This window comes from Arvicanthis niloticus, chromosome 27 (assembly GCF_011762505.2).
Source record: "Arvicanthis niloticus isolate mArvNil1 chromosome 27, mArvNil1.pat.X, whole genome shotgun sequence".
Lineage (NCBI taxonomy): Eukaryota > Metazoa > Chordata > Mammalia > Rodentia > Muridae > Arvicanthis > Arvicanthis niloticus.
Genome location: NC_133435.1, coordinates 28399340 through 28420146, shown reverse-complemented (window position 1 = coordinate 28420146; position 20807 = coordinate 28399340). Strand labels below are relative to the sequence as shown.

General features: G+C 44.8%; 1 protein-coding gene and 1 pseudogene across 6 annotated transcripts in view; both read right to left on the bottom strand.

The window, feature by feature from the left end:
* Window positions 1-7824, bottom strand: part of Ccdc158 (coiled-coil domain containing 158) — a 59044-nt gene extending 51220 nt beyond the window's left edge. For 2 of the 6 annotated variants that reach the window (XM_076926490.1, XM_076926491.1), the window contains exon 1: window positions 7537-7725. The gene's annotated coding sequence lies outside the window, so the exon portion shown is untranslated. Of the gene's footprint in view, window positions 1-7536 lie in introns of all 6 variants that reach the window. The other 4 variants (XM_076926487.1, XM_076926489.1, XM_076926486.1 and 1 more) reach the window with 3 other exon arrangements.
* Window positions 7825-16772: 8948 nt separating this feature from the next.
* LOC143439852 (general transcription factor IIF subunit 1 pseudogene) lies at window positions 16773-18471 on the bottom strand (annotated as a pseudogene).
* Window positions 18472-20807: the final 2336 nt, after the last annotated feature.

The following is a 20807-nucleotide window of genomic DNA, read 5'->3' as shown; positions in this document are numbered from 1 at the left end:
CTTCGAACTCAGAAATCCGCCTGCCTCTGCCTCCCAAGTGCTGGGATTAAAGGCATGCGCCACCACTGACCACCCTGCATTTTATTCTCAATCACACTCCTTTTCCCTAGTGGTTGTCATCTAGGAAGCATTACCTCTGTAATCTTGACAACATTTGACATCTGTACGATTATGATATGGATGGAGGTGGTGTGCATACTTCACAAGAACAAAGGTTAACTTAAAGAACTCATGCATAAGCCCTCCTATACAGGATCTGCCACAAAATACATGCATACAGTACCACCTAGTAGGGTAGTAATGACATGGATTACAATGCATCTTTATCATTTGGAGTGTGTACAGCAACTTACTGCCCCATAATAAATGACTTTATCTTTCTATTTATTCAGAAAGAAGATACAAGCTCTATATAAGTCCATGAACACACAAAAACTAGAATTGATCTGGTTTAACTAAATAGGGCTATTGTAATATAATATAGAAGCTGGCATTAGTCTAACTTCAAAAGTCCCATAGTCCATCACAGTCTCAACAATGTTTAAAAGTTCGAAGTTCAAAGTTCAAAGTCTCTTCTGAGATTCACTCAATCTCTTAACTGTAATCCCCTATAAAATCAAAATAAAAAAAGCATATCACATACTTGCAACATCACAGGATATACATTCCTATTCCAAAATGTCATCGTGGGGGAATTCTAGACCAAATCAAGACCAAAAACCAGTTGAGCAAATTCCAATTCTGCATCTCCATGTCTGATGTCCAACTCCTCAGCAGGTATCTGGCATCTCTAACATCTTAGGGTCTCCAAAGCAACTTCAACTTCATAGCTTCTTGTTCCAATGTCTGGGGATCTACTCATGATCTTCTGGGCTCCTCCAAAGGGCTTGGGTGACTTCTCCAGCTCTACTCTCTGTAGCACTCTAGGCGCTGGCTGATTCCACTCCATTGTTGCTGCTGTTCTTGGGGTCATCACATAATAGTGGCATCTCCAATACACTGGGGTCTTCCACTGTCACTAGGCTGCACTTTCAGCAATAGCTTCTTATAGGCTCTCTTCATGTTGCCAAACCTCAACTTCTTTGTATGACCCCTTCATCCTGGCCCTTGACTGCTACTAAGGCTGTACCTTTACCAATGGCCTTCCTTTTCTTCTCACAGTACCAAACCTCAGCTGTCCCTGCATGCCTTCAAAACCAGTACCACCTGGGTGATTCTTACATGTTACCAAGTCCAGCTGCCAGTACCTTATCTTCTCTAGTTATCTATCTCTATCTATCTATCTCTAGAACACAGCTTCTTTGTGCTCGAAGAAAACATTTCCCAGAAGATTTCACCTCAGTGATGCTTGTCTCTTCTTGATCATCACTAATTTCTCAGCATCAGCTAACCAGCATCAATTTTCCCAGTAACCCATTCTATTCTTGACTCTAAAGCCAAAGCCACATAGCCAAAGCTGCCAAGTTTTGCTACTTGCTGGGGCTGGAACATGGCCTCTTGATCTATTACATCTTCACCAGTTTTCTGTTTTCAATTATTTCATTCGTTACCTAAAATTGGCTGTCCTGGAACTTGCTCTGTAGACTGGCCTTGAACTCAGAGATCAGCATGCCTCTGTCTCCTGTGTGCTGGGATTAAAGGTGTGTACTGCCACACAGGAACCTTTTTTTCTTTTATTTATTTCTGCCTTAAGGATCACAATACCTTGTTATGTTCTGTATGTTCTGAGTTGATTAATCTTAAGAAATTTGACAAACAAAATCTCCACTTAGGACTAATCAGAATGAAGGTCAGAACTGTTCTGTCTAGTTAGCCAAAATAGCTAAGTCAGAGCTGACCACCAGACAGCAATTCCTGCACCTTCACATGTGCTCATTGTGGTTTTTTTCCTTTATAAGCTGACCCTGAGAAATGTTCAAGGTCCAGCCTTAGTTCCTGAGTCTAGGCTGTGATCCTGAAGGATCAGTCTTGGGAGTGTGGGTTCAACAATTCTTGCTTAACTGAAGAAAAAAAAAGAGAGAGAGCCTCAATCACAGGTGTGCCCTCTATTTCTGGATTATAGTTCATTCCAGACATAGTCAAGTTGACAACTGAGGATAGCCATCATAATCCATCCATGTCAATTTGACAACACAATCCTTTTGTCCAAATGAAAACAATAACCAGGTCATAATAATGCCTAACATGATTTAACTATCCCTAGTAGAACGGCAAACACATAAACAATAGGCTTAGTTGAGTGTGATCTTGTTCCTTAATTCCATTTAATATCCTTAAACACAGGATTTAGCTCCATTCCACTTCCTGGTGCCCCTTTAATCCTTGAACCATACATTTTGTATTTTTCCTTTCTAAGCTTGCTACACTTGATCAGAACACTCTTTATATGAGTGAACTACAGAGTCTATGCTAGCCTCTTTTGAGATTTCCTTTGTCAATACAATTAATGTAAATCTCTTCAATTTAGTCTCAGGCAGACTCTTCAGACAGGGTCAAAAAGCAGCTACATTTTCTTCACTAAAATATCACAAGAACAGTCTCTAGACCACATATTATAATTATTCTCCTCTGAAACCTCTTAATCCAGGCTCAAATCCCCTTAGCACCACTGTCTTCCAAGCTTCTACTAGCATAGAACCATTAAGCCCCACTTAAAGCATTCCACTGCTTTTTAAAGTCCAAAAATCCACACTTCTCCAAACAAAAGCATGGTCAGGCCTATGACAGCAGTACCCCAGTTCCTGATAGCAACTTCTCTTTTGGTTAGAGTTTTATTGCTTTGAAGAGACACCATGGCCAAGGCAACTCTTATAAAGGCACACATTTAATTGGGATTAGCTTAGTTTCAGAGGTTTAGTCCCTTATCATTATGGCAGGAAGCATGGCCATGGTAGCATGCAAGCAGACACAGTGCTGGAGAAGCCAAGGGTTCTATATCTTGATCCTAAGGCAGCCAGGAGGAGGCTCTGATTTCACACCGGGCAGAATTTGAGCATAGGAGGCCTCAAAGCCCACTTGCACAGTGACATACTTCTTCCAATAAGGCCACACCTCCTCCAATAAGGTCACACCTCCTAATAGTGCCACTCCCTTTTGCCATGCATTCAAATATATGAATCTATGAAGGCCAAACCTATGCAAAACACCACATGCACATGAAACATTTTGCATAAAGCCTCGCAAAGAGCAAGCATTTGATAATAACAATTATTGTGGCATTTGGGTGGTTCACATAAATAAAGTTTCTGTTACTACCAAGCATAGAGCTGTCTTAGATCAAGACCAACCAAGGGTCTGCCAATGAAAGAGAAACACTAATGGAAATACAAATATAACCTTAAAATTTTTCAGTTAAAATACGTATGACTTTGGAGAGTAACTGGTAAAATGAAGAAAACAGTGCAGAACAGCAGCATATGATGAGATGGATTAGGACCACACTAGTTAGAGTAGGTCAGTGAAGGAAAGCCTTTCTGAGGGGTGCTTGATTTGAATGATATTTCTTAAAATACTACATACAAAAGTGATAAGATTAGTGAGGCTTCAGTGTGACTGTGAGATGAGAGGCCAGCTCATGGACATTATGAGCAAATGTGCTCAAAGGACAGTATCTCACCGGCTCTGTCTGGATACCCTGAGAAGAAGTTGGTGATGCTGGCAGGGTTGAGGTGCATGGGCTCCATCAAGGGCTTTGGGACTTGCTGTAACTACGGTCACTGAAGGATTTGTAACCAGGGGCACATGCTCCTTCAGCAGCTGTGTGGAGAGTATTAAAAGTGTGTGTGAGGCCTGTTAGGAGGCATTTAGAGTAGACCAGTCTAACTTTAAAGTAGATCAAGCTCAAAAGGGACCAGGACTGGTGCTGGGCTGGTCAGAGGCCAACTATAAATGGGGAGGAGGACTCTTCCTTGGGTAACAAACATATTTTAAAACTGAATGATGTGGCTCATTACACAACTCTGTAATTTATTGAAAATTACTAAGCTGTATACTTACAATAGGTAAAAGTATATAATATATAAATTATATCTCACAAGGCAGTCTCAGGAGGACTGAAGAGGGGAAGTGGGAAATAGCTGTCTGGGTCACAGAAGTGGATCAGTTAAACTTGAGCACTACTTTTTTCAGAATCCTGGAACAACAAAAACATCTTCATCCCTATTGCTTTGGAGTCAGCCAGGTTGCTTCCCATGGAAGCACTCTGACCTTGGATACCCAGGAGTCTCCAACTTTTCTTTAATAGACACCTGACAGAAATCTAATAATGGCTAAGAAGTATATGTTAATTTTTAACATTTCATTTTTTGTATTTTTGATAATTTCATGTGACTTCTACATTTAAGTACTTTCCAGCCCTCCCTCTCCCTACCTACAACTTCCCCCTTGTTCCCCCAACTCCTCTCAAATTCATGAACTCTTCTCTAAATATTATTGCATATACATATATACATACACATATACACGTGTATATACATACAGCCTGCTGAGTCCATTTGGTGTTGCTTGTATATGCATGTGTTTTGGGCTGACCATTTGGGACTGGAAAACCTCTCAGGGGCCTTGTCCCTAGAGAAGACTGGTTCTTCCTCTCCAAGCACCTCTTGATTGCCTGTGGCTCTTCATTTATGATGATGGGACCTTGTGAAATTTCTCTCATCCACATGGGCATGCCAACTGGTGTTGTCACTGTGTAGGTCTTGTTTAGGCAGCCATACATTTGAGATTTCATGGATACAGCTTCTCTGTCATATATAAAGGACACAATCTTACAGCAGATGTCCTGGTTCTCGGGCTATTACAATCTTTCCACAGCCTCTTCACGGATATTCCCTGAGCCTTAAGTAGAGGTTGTACTGGAGATGTGCTGAGTGGAAATGGACACCTTAGTCAGTTGTTTTCTGCATTTAAACCATCTATGGCGTTTTGTAATGGTCTCAGCTGCATAAAGCAGCTTTTTTGATGAAGGGTGAGAGCTACACTTACCTGAGTATAAAAACAAGCATCTAAAACACAGAAAACATACTGGTTTAGGAAGTGGTAGGTTCTCCCCTAGTGTCCACAATCTCACCAGACACGAGTAGCTGACTAGGTTTTACAGTAACAGGTATGAGCTCCCTTGTATTGAATGGGCCTTAAATCCAACAGACTGCTGTTGGTTACCCCCAAGACATGAGTGCTACTACTACACAATTAGGTTATCTTGCCATGCTTGTCACTGTTGTGGTGTGTCACTTTATCCTTTGCTCTCTTTAGAAAACATAAACAGTGATGCATCAACTGAAAAGTAGAAGTCTTAAAAATTGGCTTAAATGGCCGGTGACCTCATTATACACCACCATCTTCCTCCTTATAGAACTCCCTAGTCACTCTCTTAAGATTTATAGAATTCAAGAAAATATAGTAACTCCATTACTATACCCACTGCTACGTCGGCTATAGTTTTAAAGTGTTCATTCATGGCGGGTTCTACATGACTTAGGTGCACTGCTCTGTATACTCAGTGTCCATAGTGACTGTAATAAATTACCACACACATAGCAGCTAGAAACAGCAAATACCTCTTCTTTTGTGGTTCTGGAGGTGATAGTTCAGTATCAGTCTCCAGCAGCTTGAAAGGAAGATATGGGCACGTTCCATTCTCCTTGAACCCATTTTGTATCTATGCTGATCACTACCATTCCTAGACTTAGCCACACTCTAGTCTGTCTTCGTAGTCTCACCTCCTTCCCCACTTCCTTCTGCTTCTCTAAGATCCTCGAGTTTACACTGAGGTCAAATAGATAACTTATGCTAATCCCTCCCTTTCAAGATTGTTGACTTTGAGGCTAGAGAGGTGGTCCATAGTTAAGAGCACTCTTTCGGAGGACCTGGGTTAGGTTCCCAGCACCCACATGATAGTGTACAACCATCAGTAACTACAGCAGGCAATCTGATGCCCTTTTCTGACCTCTATGAGAATCAGACACTAACATGGCACACATACGTACATGCAGGCAAAATACTCATACACAAAAATAAATCTAAAATTTAAAAACAAATCTTTGATTTAAATCACATATGCAAAAACTTTTTTTTTCAAAACACTTCCAGGCTCCAGGGATTAGGAGCTAATTTTTTTAGATGGCTATTATTCAGCTTATTATGCTGTATAGTTAACACCATGCTCTTTGGAGACAGGTGGTTTAGAAAAAAGCCGTGTTAAATAGGTGTTATAGGTTTGTTTGGTTTTTTTTTTTTTTTTTTTTTTTTTTTTTTTTTTTTTTTTTTTTTTTTTTGAGTAAGGGTCTCTCTAAATAGCCCTGGCTGGCCCGGAGCTCTCTATGTAAACCTCACAGAGATCTGCCTGCCTCTGCCTCTGCCTCCTGAGTCTTAGAATTCAAGGTGTGTACCACCACACCAGCTTTAGATTCTGGAGTTTTAAAGTGGCTTACTCTAATACAGGAGAATAGTCAACGCCCAAAACTAAAACAGCAAGCAAAGGCTTTGTATATACCTCAAATAAATCTTTAACCACGACATTTAGAGTGTAAATAGCACTATGACATGAAATCTATTTTACACTCAATTAAAATAAATAGGTAACTATTAAAATTTTTAAAATGGGACTGGAATGATGGCTAGGCCTTAATAGCACTTGCTGATCTTATAGTGGGGTCAGCGTTCAGTTTCCCAGCACCCACATGACTGCTCAAAACCTTTTGTAACTCCAGTTCCAGGGGATCCCACAATTGCTTCTAGCCACCACAGGCATCAGGCACTCAGATGGTGTACTTACACACAGGCAGGCAAAACACTAGATTAACATAAAATAAAAATACATCTTTAAAAAATTATAAATGTGGCACAGAGATGGGCATTTCAGATCTCTGCCTCAGCTTTCCCACTCCCATGGACCACATGTATACACACATTAGCAGTCCTGTCTAACTCACCCTTCTGGGAAGATTCAAAACTCTGGATCGTTTTTCTTATGTAGTTATCAGTCAAACCACACTTGAGGGACAGCTTACATCACTTGTCTTCTGCATTCCCAGGACCTTAAAGCCAACTTGGCATTTAACAGGAACAGTGCCTAGGACAGCTCGAGTGGGGACTTCTGCCAGTGTTGTGGGAAAGGAGGCTGTTGCTTAAGTGGAAAGTCTAGGACCTCAAGTGGGTTATGGAGAGGCTCCAGTCACACAGCGTTAAAACAGTTTCATGTGGGATGAAATACTGGTGACAGCCTGAGACCTCTTGTCAGTTCCCACGATTTCCTATCTCTTCCAGAGGTTCCCAGGAGCCAGGCTGGAACAGAAGTGAGTAGGGGGCAGTCCTGTTGGGCCCAAGGAATTCTGCAACTGACGTCCCCAGTCACGAAGACCCAGTTTTCCTGCCACTGTCCCCGGAGATCTCTCCTAAAACAGCTATACAAAGTTACTGGGCTGCTACCACGTGTGAACATAAGGCCATGGAAAGTTCCAGAAGGAGCAGGAGTTGATCCAGGTCCTCAGGAGAGCGACCCTGCCCTGTACCCCGAGACATACTCCGTCCCCATACCTGCTAACAACACCTACGAGACCCGCCGCATGTCCGCGGGGGTCGCGGCCGCACCTGCGCGACCCCGCCGGCTCCCACTGCGCCCCGAGGCCGCGGCCCGCGTAGCTGCCTTTCTGCGGCGCCCGACCGGCCACCGCGAGGCCTCGAGCTCCCTGCTGCTGCTGCTGCTGAGCGCAAGCTCGGTCTGACGGTTGGCGGCAAGGAACCGAGAGAGAAAAGGGACCGGGTGTGAGGAAAGGGCTGGGCGTGAGAGAAGCGGGGAGGCTGAGGCACGAGAAAGGGCGGGGCGTGGGGGAAGGCGGGGCGTGGGGGAAGGCGGGGCGTGAGGGGAAGGCGGGGCGTGAGGGGAAGGCGGGGCGTGGGGGAAGGCGGGGCGCGAGGGAAGGGCGGGGCGTGAGGGGAAGGCGGGGCGTGAGGAGGACGGGGTGTGTGAGAAGCAGGGGAGGCTGAGGCACGAGAATGGGCGGGGCGTGGGGGAAGGCGGGGCGTGAGGGGAAGGCGGGGCGTGAGGGGAAGGCGGGGCGTGGGGGAAGGGCGGGGCGTGAGGGGAAGGCGGGGCGTGAGGGAAAGGCGGGGCGTGGGGGAAGGGCGGGGCGTGAGGGGAAGGCGGGGCGTGAGGAGGACGGGGTGTGTGAGAAGCAGGGGAGGCTGAGGCACGAGAAAGGGCGGGGCGTGGGGGAAGGCGGGGCGTGAGGGGAAGGCGGGGCGTGAGGGGAAGGCGGGGCGTGGGGGAAGGCGGGGCGCGAGGGAAGGGCGGGGCGTGAGGAGGAGGGCGGGACCGAGAAAGGAGCCGGGAGGCTGAGTCAGCAGAGGAGGGGCGGAGCGTGAGAGAGAACATGGGCCGTGAGGGATCGGGGCAGGCCGCATGTAAGGCCACGCCCCCGGACTTCTACCTGCTCCCCCGCCCCTACGCCGTCGCCAAGGCAACCAGGCATGCCCAGCAAGCCACTTTTCTTCTCTTTTCCTTACTGCCCTGCAACTCGGCTCCCAACCTCACTCCCCTGTCGTCCTCACAGAAGCCCCACAAAGATCCTCCCAGCTACTAAATGGCACAAATCCTCTCTGTTACCTGCACGCCGAGGGAGAGGCAGGCTGACACCCTTATTCACCCGTGCAGTCTGCTCCCCTAATCCCCTGCCTGTTCAAGCTAACAGAGTAACTTGCATTTTGCAGCCTGCCTGTGCTTAGGCTGTGCTTTTAAGTTTCACCTTCGTCCGGACTGTTTTTTCAGGTTCAGACAAGTTCTCAGGGTAGCTGACCTTTCTGCCTCTGGAGAATTGTTTCCTCAGCTGCGCTTCGGTTACTCTGTGGTTAACTCTTAATGTGGAATTTAACAGCTTGAGATTGTACACTCAGCAGCGAACCGGCGGTGGCGCATCCGCCTGCAGTGTAGAGAGCGCGGGGCCCTCTGCACTCTCTCTCTACCCCGCCGGTTCGAATCCCGCTCGCTCCCGCGCGTCTCCTCCCTTGTCTCATGGGGGAAAAAAAAGTTTAAAAAAAGAGATGGTACACTCAGACTCCTGCATGCTGTTCAAATTAGCATTCCAAAGAAGTGGAAGATGAGAGATACAACCTGTAGCATTTGTTGTTGTTTTGAAGACAGAGACTCCAGGCTGGCCACGAACCTGGGATCCTTCTGTCTTAGACTATGCTCTTACAGAAGTGTATAGATCAACTCTGGCTTTGTGCTGTTGAATTCTATTAACTATCAAGTAGTACAACAACAAATATACTGCCGGGCGGTGGCGCACGCCTTTAATCCCAGCACTCGGGAAGCAAAGGCAGGCGGATTTCTGAGTTCGAGGCCAGCCTGGTCTACAGAGTGAGTTCCAGGACAGCCAGGACTACACAGAGAAACCCTGTCTCAAAAAAAAAAAACAAAAAACATATATATATATACAGTGTATAAGTTGACTATAAATATCAAACACTTATGTAATGCAGTTACAAATTGTAACAGTTTATGAAACACCATTAAAGATTTTATCATACCGTTTACTGCCTCAGAGACACCTAGGATTATAGCGTCAAGTACATACACAGGAAATTAAATCGTAAACGTTAAGCAGAACGTTAAATGGCCAGCTTCTGTAACTAGACAGAAAACAAATTCCAATTACTGTCTTTTAAATCTTTTTATTTCTATCCAACTATAAGTGTGTTCTTATGGCATGAAAACATTTTAATTACCTAACACGTGACTTTTATTGGTGACTTATTTTGTGTTTTGTACCCCAAATAAAATTTTTTCCTTCTCTTGATCAGGAAATGTGAAGTAGGAAGAATCAGCCTAAATGTGGGTTTCAGCCCAGTTGGGAGTGGGAAGGAAACCTTCCAAGGGGTGATTTGTGGTTGTCCCCACTGTCCTATGTTACCATCAGAACCCAGTTTCATCAGCCTTCCCAGGTGAACTGAAGACCAGGAGCTCCTCAGGCCTCCAGTGCCAGCCTGGGACTACTAAGGCACCCAGCCTCATGCACTAAATAGCTACTGGGTTTTCAGCATATTCAGAGGGATACAGACCTTACTGTGAAAGGCTAGCTAATAAAGCCTCTCTTGAATATACATTCACTCTGTGGGTTCTGTTCTTCTAGAGAAGATTAAACTAATACAGTGTCAGAGGCCAGGACCCTCGCCTCTCACCCTCACCCCTACTTCTCCCCACCTGCACAATGTCTCCTGCAGCTTCATCTCCCTGGCAACCACAAGATTCTGCTTGACAGTTACAGATAGACTTATAGACTCAAAGCAGTGTACCGTATCTTTTGAGGAAAGCAGCTAGACCGCCATTGTTTCAGGGCACAGGCCAAGAAGATTCTGTACTTTCCCATCACCTGGATCCCTCTTACCCCTCCCTTTGCAAAATGTATTATAAATAAGCGCTTTGTGCCCAAATATATGACTCTTGACAAGCATTTGCTTCCTTGAGTCCTTTTCCCTGTCTCGCCCGGTCTTCTTTTAGGTTGCGGTCCTTCTCGTGTCCACGAATTCCTAGGCCCAAGGGTCGGGTCAATACAGTAAGGATGCAAGTGGAGCTCAGAGGTCAGTGTGGGGTGTCTTCCTCATAGAAAGATCTCCCTCTGGCTTTTTATATAAGTTCTGGGATCAAATACAGGAAGTTAAGCTTGCCAGGCAAGTCCCTTTCCCAGTAGAGCCATACTGCAGGTCCCACCTTAGTTCTTGAGATAGGGTCTTTTACTGAGCCTGGAGCTCACCAATTGGCTGGACTGACCCACCAGGCAGACCCAGAGAGCTTTCTGTCTCTGTCTCCCTGAGCTTTTAAAAATGTGGGTGCTGAGGATCCAAACCCCAACCTTCATACTCGCATGGCAGTCACGTCACTGACTGAGTTGGTTTCCAAGCCCTGTTTTATGGTATTTTTAAAAGAATTGAATAAAAACAATGCCTCCTTGCTTTTTAGAACAAAGAGCTTAAAGATGAAGGAAGGAGTCCAGAGTTCCATAAGCAGTCATTCATGACTGCACAAATGTTGATGGGCACCATGTTTAGGTGAAGAATAAGTATCATATTTGTTGGGAGCTGACTCCTAGCAGAAATCGGCTATCAACTTTGCAACCATCTCGAGCCATATACCCTGACAAGAGACTTGTTTTCAACAGCCTACAACAGCTGAGCACACTCTGATAAACATCTTGTTTATCCCACATATCTTGTTTTGTTGTTAGTGCCCCCAGCTGCATGGCACACGTGGTAAAGAGTCTTCAGCTGTGGTCCCTTGCTTGTGCTTATAAATACCCAGGATTTCCTTACAAGAGACAAGACAGTAAAGGAGAAACGAGACTTGGTCATACACTCTGGTTTATCTCCATTCTTCGAGTCTCTTCCCCTTCTCCCCCGCACTCTCTCTCTTGCTAGACCCTGACTCGTGGACCGGAGCAGCAGCTTGGGCCAGGACACATATTGTGTAGGGTTTTTTTCCATTTAAAAATTTTTTAAATTATAGAAGAAAACTTCCCTAATCTAAAGAACAAGATGCCCATAAACATATAAGAAGCCTATAGAACACCAAATAGACCAGAAAAGAAATATCTCCCGTCACATAATAATCAAAACACCAAGTGCACAAAACAAAGAAAGAATATTAAATGCAGTAAGGGAGAAAGGCCAAGTGACATATAAAGTCAGACCTATCAGAATTACACCAGACTTCTCACCAAATACTATAAAAGCCAGAAGATGCTGGACAGATGTCATACAGACCCTAAGAGAACACAAATGCCAGCCCAGGCTAATATACCCAGCAAAACTCTCAATTACCATAGATGGAGAAACCAAGATATTCCATGACAAAACCAAATTTACACAATATCTTTCCACAAACCCAGCATTACAAAGGATAATAGCGGGAAAGCTCCAATACAAGGAGGAAAATTATACCCTAGAAAGAGCAAAAAAGTAACCCTCTTCCAAGAAATCCAAAAGAAGATAGCCACACAAAGATAACTTCACCTCTAATAACAAAAATAACAGGAGACAACAATCACTGTTCCTTAATATCTCTTAACATCAATGGACTCAATTCCCAAGTTAAAAGACATAGGCTAATGGACTGGATACATAATTGGGTCCCAGCATTTTGCTACATACAGGAAACCCACCTCAGTGCAAAGACAGACTCTACCTTAGAGTAAAAGGCTGGAAAACAATTTTTCAAGCAAATGGTCCAAAGAAACAAGCTGGAGTAGCCATTCTAAAATCTCCAGCCTGAGAACACAAAAGGAGGGCACTCACGGCTCCACCTGTATAGGTAGTTGAGGGTGGCCTTGCCAGGCATCAGTGGAAGTGGACAGCCTTGGTACCTTAAAGTTTGGATTCCCTAGTGTTGGGGAATTTCAAGAGCAGGGAGGTGGGAATAAGAGGATGGTGGGAGCACACCCTCATAGTAATTGGAAGAGGAAAGATGGGGTAAGGGATTAGGCATCAGTGGAAGTAGAGGGCCTTGGTGACTGAATGTGTGGATTCCCAAGTGTGGGGGAATTTCAAGAGCACAGAGGCGGGAATGAGAGGATGGTGGGAGCACACCCTCATAGTAATTGGAGGGGGTAAGGGGTTAGGCATCAGTGGAAGTGGAGGACCTTAGTGCCTGGAAGTTTGGATTCCCTAGTGTTGAGGAATTTGAGAGCAGGAAGTTGAAAATGGGAGGATGGTGGGAGCACACCTTCATAGAAATTCCCAGAATTATATGGATTAGACATGATAGAGGCAGGAAGCTAGAAGACTAGATTCCAGAATTCAAACAAACAATTATCTTGATACTGAAATTTGTTTTGAGAATTGTATATTGCAGAATACATAGCCTTGGTGTATCTACTCATCAGGCAAGCTGAGCACACCTGCTCGAACCTCTGATGTCCTGGAATTCCAGCTGGATGCAGTGAAGACACAGTGTCAGAGGCTTATCAATTTATTCTTCCCCCAACCCCTCTTCTAATATCTCAACACCCATAATCAGCTTGAAGAAGTTAATGAAGAGTCGGCGCCCCTATTCCCTGGGCTTGGGGACTGAGGTGGTTAATATTGGGCTGTCTTTCTAGGGAAAAGTAGTGGTTTTGGCGGATCAGGGAGGATTAGCTAGGATTTATTGCATAGCCATAACCTACTGGTAGAAATATGTATAATTGTTATTAAGATGAAGTTATAATTTCTTAAATGGTACCAAATTTACTTTGATTTCAAATTTAAGGTTTTTATTGGTACGAGCTTCTTATTAATATAAAAGTGAGATGAATATTGTTACTATCATAGGCATTGCGCCTGTATAACACATTTAGGAATACAAGGCTTAGACTCAGTCCTTTAACTTTTTTAACTTCTCTGAGACGGTTAGACTATGAGTTAAGGGCCTATAGCAAGCTGGGTGGTGGTGGCGCCCGCCTTTAATCCCAGCACTTGGGAGGCAGAGGCAGGCGGATTTCTGAGTTTGAGGCCAGCCTGGTCTACAGAGTGAGTTCCAGGACAGCCAGGGCTACACAGAGAAACCCTGTCTCAAAAAACCAAAAAAAAAAAAAAAAGCCTATAGCAAATTCATGGCTTTGAGTTTATTGTTAGAGAGTTTTCTATATTTTCTTTAGAAATAGCTGAGAGAAGTTAACAGACAACAGTCCAGATAGCCTTACATAGATAGTTGGTTTTCAAAACATCAGAAGTCCACAGAATTGACGTTACAACATTTCTGTATTAATGTTCATTTTGATTAGACACCTGTCTTCTCCTCACAGCTTCCTATCTTGGATTCTAAGAAGAAATTGAGCATCTTTGGAGTTACTCCAATTGTGGTGAGACAGCCACTAGGCAAGAATTGCCTCTTTCCATCTACAGACAAATTACTGTCCAGAAAAGGACACACTTGCAGAATAGTCGACTGATTATATCTGCCAAGACAGAGTAATCAGCCCTTAATAATTCTGCATCACTAGGTCTGTCAGATGATCCTGGGCCAGAGGGCTGAAGATCAGATGCTCCAACGTTCTGTAGTATAGGGGCTGTCCAGGTGTTCAACGGTCTCTATAAATTGGCTGTTTTAGAAGCTATGCTTTGTGCTTCCCATAATCTCAGTTAACTCAGTCATTCTGGATTTCTGATGGGGTTGAAAATTTATAGTCTCATAGCCAATCCTTGCTATTTACTTTCAGAGAAAAGATTTGAGAGGATGGTTTTCAGCTGACATTCATTCTAAAGCTAAGAAAAAAAAAGCCAGATTCAGAACTAAGTCTTTTATTTAGGAGAGATGACAGAGGTTCTGCTTAGCCAACAAAATGATGGACTGGGTATTAGGTCTATCTTGCACCTTACTGACATAAATTAGTATAGTTATGCTCTAACTGTATTTTGAGAGAAAAGTTTTATTTTAACAGGAAGGGTGATATGTAGGAGGAGCTAAGGTGGGAGGAGTACAGAGAGGAGGAGTGAGGAGAGGAGGAGGAGAAGGAGAGGAAGAGCTAGGTGATGAGAGAGAAAGAGAGGGGGGCCAGACATGGAGGCGGATGCTCACATGTCTCTGCCAGTCAAAGATAGTTGATATATCTAGATTGGGTATTAGGTTACACTTCTGATTGATATTGAGCATTACCAAACTTATAAAGCCTTTGGTTGACATTTTAAAAAATTGTATAAAAGCAAAAAAGAGAAGGGGGTATGGGATAGGGGTTTTCTAGGGAGGGGAAATGGGGAAAGGGGATGGCATCTGAAATGTAAATAAAATATCCAATAAAAAGAAAAAGAAAAAATTTTAAATGTTATGTGTATGGGTGTCTTTCCTGTGCATATCTCTTTGCACCAAGGAGGTAAAAAGAGGGTGTTGTATTCCCTGGGACTAGAGTCACAGGCAGTTGTGAGCTGTCATGTGGGTGCTGGGATTCAAATCCCATTTCATTACAAGAATAGCCAGTGCTCTTAACCACTGAGTCTCTCCAGCCCTGTACTGTGCATTTATTTTTTTCCTGTTGTACTAGGAATCATATTCCAACCATAAATGCTAAAAAAAAAAGTTGCAAAACACACACCAACATACAGGATATATATATTTACATACACACCCACAATCATAATCCCATGGTTGTTTTATGTACGTTGTAATGTAATATAGTTGCTTAGAACAATATTTTAAATATATATCCCAGATTCCCCATATATATCCCATATATATGTGTGTGTCCCATATATATCCCAGCTCCAACAATGCTATTTCTTTTTTTTTTTTCTTTTTTTTTTTTTTTTTTGTTTTTTGAGACAGGGTTTCTCTGTGTAGCCCTGACTGTCCTGGAACTCACTCTGTAGACCAGGCTGGCCTGGAACTCAGAAATCCACCTAACCTGCCTCTACCTCCCAAGTCCTGAGATTAAAGGCGTGTGCCACCACCACCCGGCAACAACAATGCTATTTTCAAAAGGTTAAAATTCGTTTGTTTGTTTGTTTGTTTGTGTGGAGCACATGTGTGCATCCCCACAAACATTCAGAGGGCACCTTGCAGGCCTTGGCTCCTGCCTTCCACCATGTGTGTCCCAGATATCGAAGGCAGTCAGTCAGATTTGTCTACACGTACATTTACCCATTATGCCATCTCTCTGACCCATGGCTCCATTTTAGGCATTTTAATTATAAATGGCATTCGCTCACTCACTCTTTCATTGTTTTTATTTTTAAGCACATGGCTGTTTGCAGCCATCATGACCAGCCTGCTCTGAAGCTTTGCTCATCCCCAGCTGGAACTCGGTGCTTATTATATTCCAGTTTCTCCAAGCCCAGCAACCATCATTGTAGTTTCTGTGTCTATGGCCTTGTCTGCTGTCGGCACTGCATGTGAGGATCAACAAATAGAGCTTTAAAAAAAAATGTTCATTTTATTTGTATGAGTGTTTGTCTTGCACGGGCATACTACATGTGTGCCTGGTGCCCTTGGGGCCAGGAAATGGCATTGAATCCCCTCAAACTGGCATTACAGGTTGTTGTGAGCCACCATATGAGTGTTGGAAACTGAGGTCGGGTCCTCTGGAAAACAGTAAGCACTCTTAACTGTTGAACCATCTCTCCAGCCCCCAGTGTCTGCTTTTACGTGTCCGGCTTAGTTAACGTACTTTGAAGGTTTGTTTCTACAAATGTATTTCCCTCTTTTGCTTTGTTTTGAGACATAGTCTTGTGTGGCCCAGGCTTGTCTTCCTGCCTGTCTTTGTTGTTGTTTGCTTGCTTGCTTGCTTGCTTTTTGAGACAAGAATATCCCTACATAGTCCAGACTGGCCCGGAATGTCATCTGTAGCCCAGCTGTCCTTGAGTTGACAATACTCCTGCTTCTGTGGGCTGAGCACTGGGATGCCAGGTGTGCACCACAGGGCTGGCTGACTTTTTAAGATCTAGCATTATGGAGGCAGAACTCCCTCTGAATAAATTGTGTGCCGTCCATGAACTGTGGCAGACGGACACCTAGAAAACCTTTCTGAAAGATTTTGATTATCTATTCTGTGATTATTGTGACACGGGTCTTACTGTAGCTCTTGGAGCAGGTGCTGTACACGGTCTATTCATTGTTCCCTTCTCGATTCTCCCTAAACCCCAGCTACAGGAGAAGTGTCCAACATAACATTCTATAAGGTTCTGCACTCCAGGGAAAAGGGAAAGTTCCAGCATGGACATTGTTTGTTTGTTTGTTTGTTTGTTTTGTTTGTTTGTTTTTTTGAGGCTCCCACGTCTCCAGGCTCCAGGAGGGCAGTAATGACTCACACTCTGGGCCTGCTCTCTTTATTGGCATCACTCTCTGAGGGAGAAGTGCATCTTATCACCAATCATCTTGCGCTCGGGGTTGAGGCGCTTGAGGATCTGCGCCAGCACGTTCACAGTCTGCTCGCTGCTCAGCCCTGTCTTCTTGGTCTGGAACTTCTTCAGCAGGTCCTTTGTGGTCATGGGCTTGCGAGTCAGGTAGCGACGCACAGCGTCCTCTGTCACCTGGACGTCACCGCTGTTCGGTGTGGACTTCCCAGACAGGCTCTGGGAACCCGTGTCCATCCGAAGATGCTTGGCTGCTGGAGTCTCACTTGTCCGCTTCCCCTGCTCCAGCTTGCTAGCTGCGGCCCGCAGGGTAGAAGAAGTGCTTGCTGCTTCTGTGCTGGGAGTTCCTGGCCGACTGGTACCCTTGGAACTTCCCCCTGATGGCTTCTGCTCCCTCTTGGAGGGTGTCTTCTTCTTCGCCATGAAGAGTGCAGAGGAGGTCTCACTGTCGATGTCGCTCTCTTCTGAGCTGTCTGAGTCATCACTGCTGTCTTTCCTGCGTTTCTTCTCTTGTAGGGTAGGGGCCTTCTTGTCTTCCTCCTCTTCCTTGTCCTCCTCTGGGGGCTTCTCGCTCTCCTCGCTGCTCTCACTCTGCTCGTCCACACCCTTGGGGCCATCCTCCTGCTGGGGCACTTTGGGCTTGCCCCCTGTCTCATCTGGAGAGCTGCTGGAGCCATCAGACATGTAGTCTACCTCCTGGCCCTCAAAGTCCCCATCATCGCTGTCCTCAAAAGCCTCATCATCTGAGCCCTTCTTCTTTTTCTTCTTCCTGCCTGCCTTGGTCACTGGGGCCTTTTTTTTAGCCTTGGAGGCTCTGCTGCCCTCATCGCCACTGGCATCGCTGGCATCAGAGGACACTTCCAGGTCATCCTCCAGGTCATGAATGCGCAGCTCACTAGGCTTCTTGCGACTGCGCTTCTCCTTCTCCTCCTCATCTTCATCCTGGTCCTGGTCCTGGAGTCGCCACTGCTGCATGATGCTGAAGTGGTTCAGGACCTTGTTCCTCCTCTCCCATTCCTCCTCGGCTTCCTCAGCAGTGAGTGTGCGGTGCCGGGCCAGCGGTGTGAAATTGTACCAGTTCTGCACAGGGAAGGCCTCAAAGGCACCATCAGCACACTGTGTGAAGATGTAGTAGGCCATGTTTTCTGTTACCCCGCCTTTCTTTATGCCCTTGAACTTCCTTCCGGATTTGCCATTGACACGGAGTAGCCAAGGCTGGTCCTCAGGCCGGAACTCCTTCAGCACGATGCCATACTTCCTCCGGCGCACCTCCTCCTGAGCTTGCGGTTGAACTCACTGCCTGCACCAGACTCTGGCATCTCTTATTCCTGGTAGATCTTCTTGTTGCTCAGATCCCGCTCCAGCCGTGCCTGATTCCAGGTAGCAAAGTTGACTTTATCGGCTGCATTAAAAGCCATTATATTGTATCTTTTGGTTGTGTTCTTGGGGACTCGGACGACGTACTTGGTGACATTCTGGCTGCTGTAGCCTAGAGCCGCCGTGACGGCTGCTCAAGCTGCTCCCGGTCAGCCTGACTGGATGCTCTTCGTTGTGTCCCTCGGCCCAGGGAAGGCACCTTTCTTGGTTGTCACGTTAGTGTGATCCTGTGCTTTGGATTTCCAAACCCTTAAATCTCCGAAAATGCTGGAAGAAGAGAAAAAAGAAACCTAACTCTCTGCGCATGCGTCACAGCCTGACCCAGCATGGAGATTCTATTGGAATAAACTAACTTCTGTGCCCTCACATCTTTCCAAGTACCTGCTTTCAGGGGCAGTGTGTAAACCACTTCTTGGCCTTCGGAGGCAAGGAGATGCCAGCTACCTAAGGCCATCTTAAGAAGACCATGAAAAGATAACTCTTTTTTTTCTATGAAATATTGCCTAGAGAAATGGACAAACTTTAAAATAAGCCAAATTTTGTTTTAGATTGTTCAGAAGCAATCTAAGACTACATAATTTTTTTCAACCTTCAACAGCTTGTCTGCAATGACTTTAATAATTAGTGGCCCAGAAGCACCACTAGATGTCACCCTGACTTCATTTTCAGAGACATTCATGAGCGGTTTAAAAACAACCAAAATTCAGTGCTTTGAAAATTAATTCGAAGCACTGTCTTTAGTCCCAGCATTTGAGAGGCAGAAGCAACTGGATCTCTGTGAGTCTGTGGCCAGCCTGGTCTACAGAGCTTTCTCCAGGCCAACTAGGGCTACATAGTGAAACCTTGTCTCAACAAAACAAAAATAAATAAAACTTGTATTAGACATGTCAGCAAAAATAGGAGCTGTAGCTTTAAGGCAGAGCTTTTGTGTGGAATATGTGCAAGGTTGTTGTATCCCTGACACACATATATCCATTCCAGAGAGAGAGAGAGAGAGAGAGAGAGAGAGAGAGAGAGAGAAGAAAATGTTAGTAAAAATAGAAAGATACTATGGCATTTGAAAGAGTTGAGTGTATGAGTGCTTACTCGGTGAGGTGTAGGGTGTTGTGATTACATTTGTCCTCTGTGAACACAATATGAGACTTGTAAGAAAGACCTTGATCAGAAACAGAATTTGTCAAATATACACTCAAAGAACAGTTGCCACCCGTTGGGATGTGTCTGTTATGAAAAAGAATTTTTATTACTAAAGTAGAGGCAAGTCTAAATAAGAGGCAGAAAGACGGGGATGTAGCAGAAATCAGAAGAAAAAAAAAAAAAAAGATGGTGACACTTTTCTTCTGAGACCTTTCTTCCAAGTCGAGAAGCTGAGTGGGTTTCTTTGTACATAGCAGGGATCCAACTCCTGATGGTTTGTCAGGGGACAGTATTGGTGTTTATGGGGTTAGAGATGGTTAAGTTCCTTGCCTTCAAACCTGATAGACAACCTGAGTTTGATCCCTGAGACCCTCTCATTAGTTGTCTGTCTTCTGACCTCCACAGGCATACTATGGCTGCCAGGTCAAGTTACCTCCATGTAGAGGTCAGAGGGCAACCTTAAGTATCACTACTTGCCTACTACCTAGCTTGAGATGGGGTCTCTTCTTCATACAAGTGGCTAGTTGCCCTGTAAGCTTCCTAGCTGACTTACTAGCTTCCAGGTTCTCCATCACCATCTTTGGTCTTCCCAGGGGAGAACAGGGATCACGGACACAGGTACCACTATGGCTGGCTTTTACAAGGGTTCTGGGTATTAGAACTCACTTGCATAGCAGTGCTTAACCTATTGAGCCCGCCCTGCTATTTCTTTCTTTCTTTTCTTTTCTTTTTTTTTCTTTTTTGAGACATAATATTGCTATAATATACTCAGGTTGAGCTCTTAGAACTAACAGCTTCGGCCTCCAGATTAGGTGGGACTACAAACACTCACCGCCACACCCAGCTTTCCTTTCAGTCTTTGTTTACATATTAAGCTGCAAAAGGAAGCAGCAATAAAAAAAAAAATAGCCTAAATTACCCTTAAGGGTCAACTCTACCACTTTCACTTGGCATATCTATGTTTCCATTAGAAGATTACCATTATATAAAAATGCTATTTTTCCCTGACATCGGGCCCTTTGGGTGAAGTTATTACTGCAAACAGTAATAAAATAAAACAATACAGGCCTTGTGCTGTATCTTAAATGTTAGCCTTTTGAGGAGGGAGGAATAGTAGGGTTTCCTGTACCCCGGCTGCCCTGACCCTTATGACCATGCTTCGCTGCTGCTGCTGTGATGCTAAGCAGAGATTCTCCGTATGCCAGGCAAGCGCACTAACAACTGAGCCACACTCTCCACACCAGCCTTAGCACCACAGTCATCGTAACTCATGTATTATTTAGTGCGCGCGCGCGAGCACTTGTGTATGTATGATGTGGGTGTGTGCTTTGAACACACTTGTGTCATGTATGCCGAAGATAACTTTGGGGACTCAGTTCTAACTGTCCACCTTCTTGATGTGGGGTCTTCTGTTGTCTCCGGGGCTGTGCTGTGTACTTTATGCTGTCTGGACATGAGACTTTCAGGCCATTGTTCTG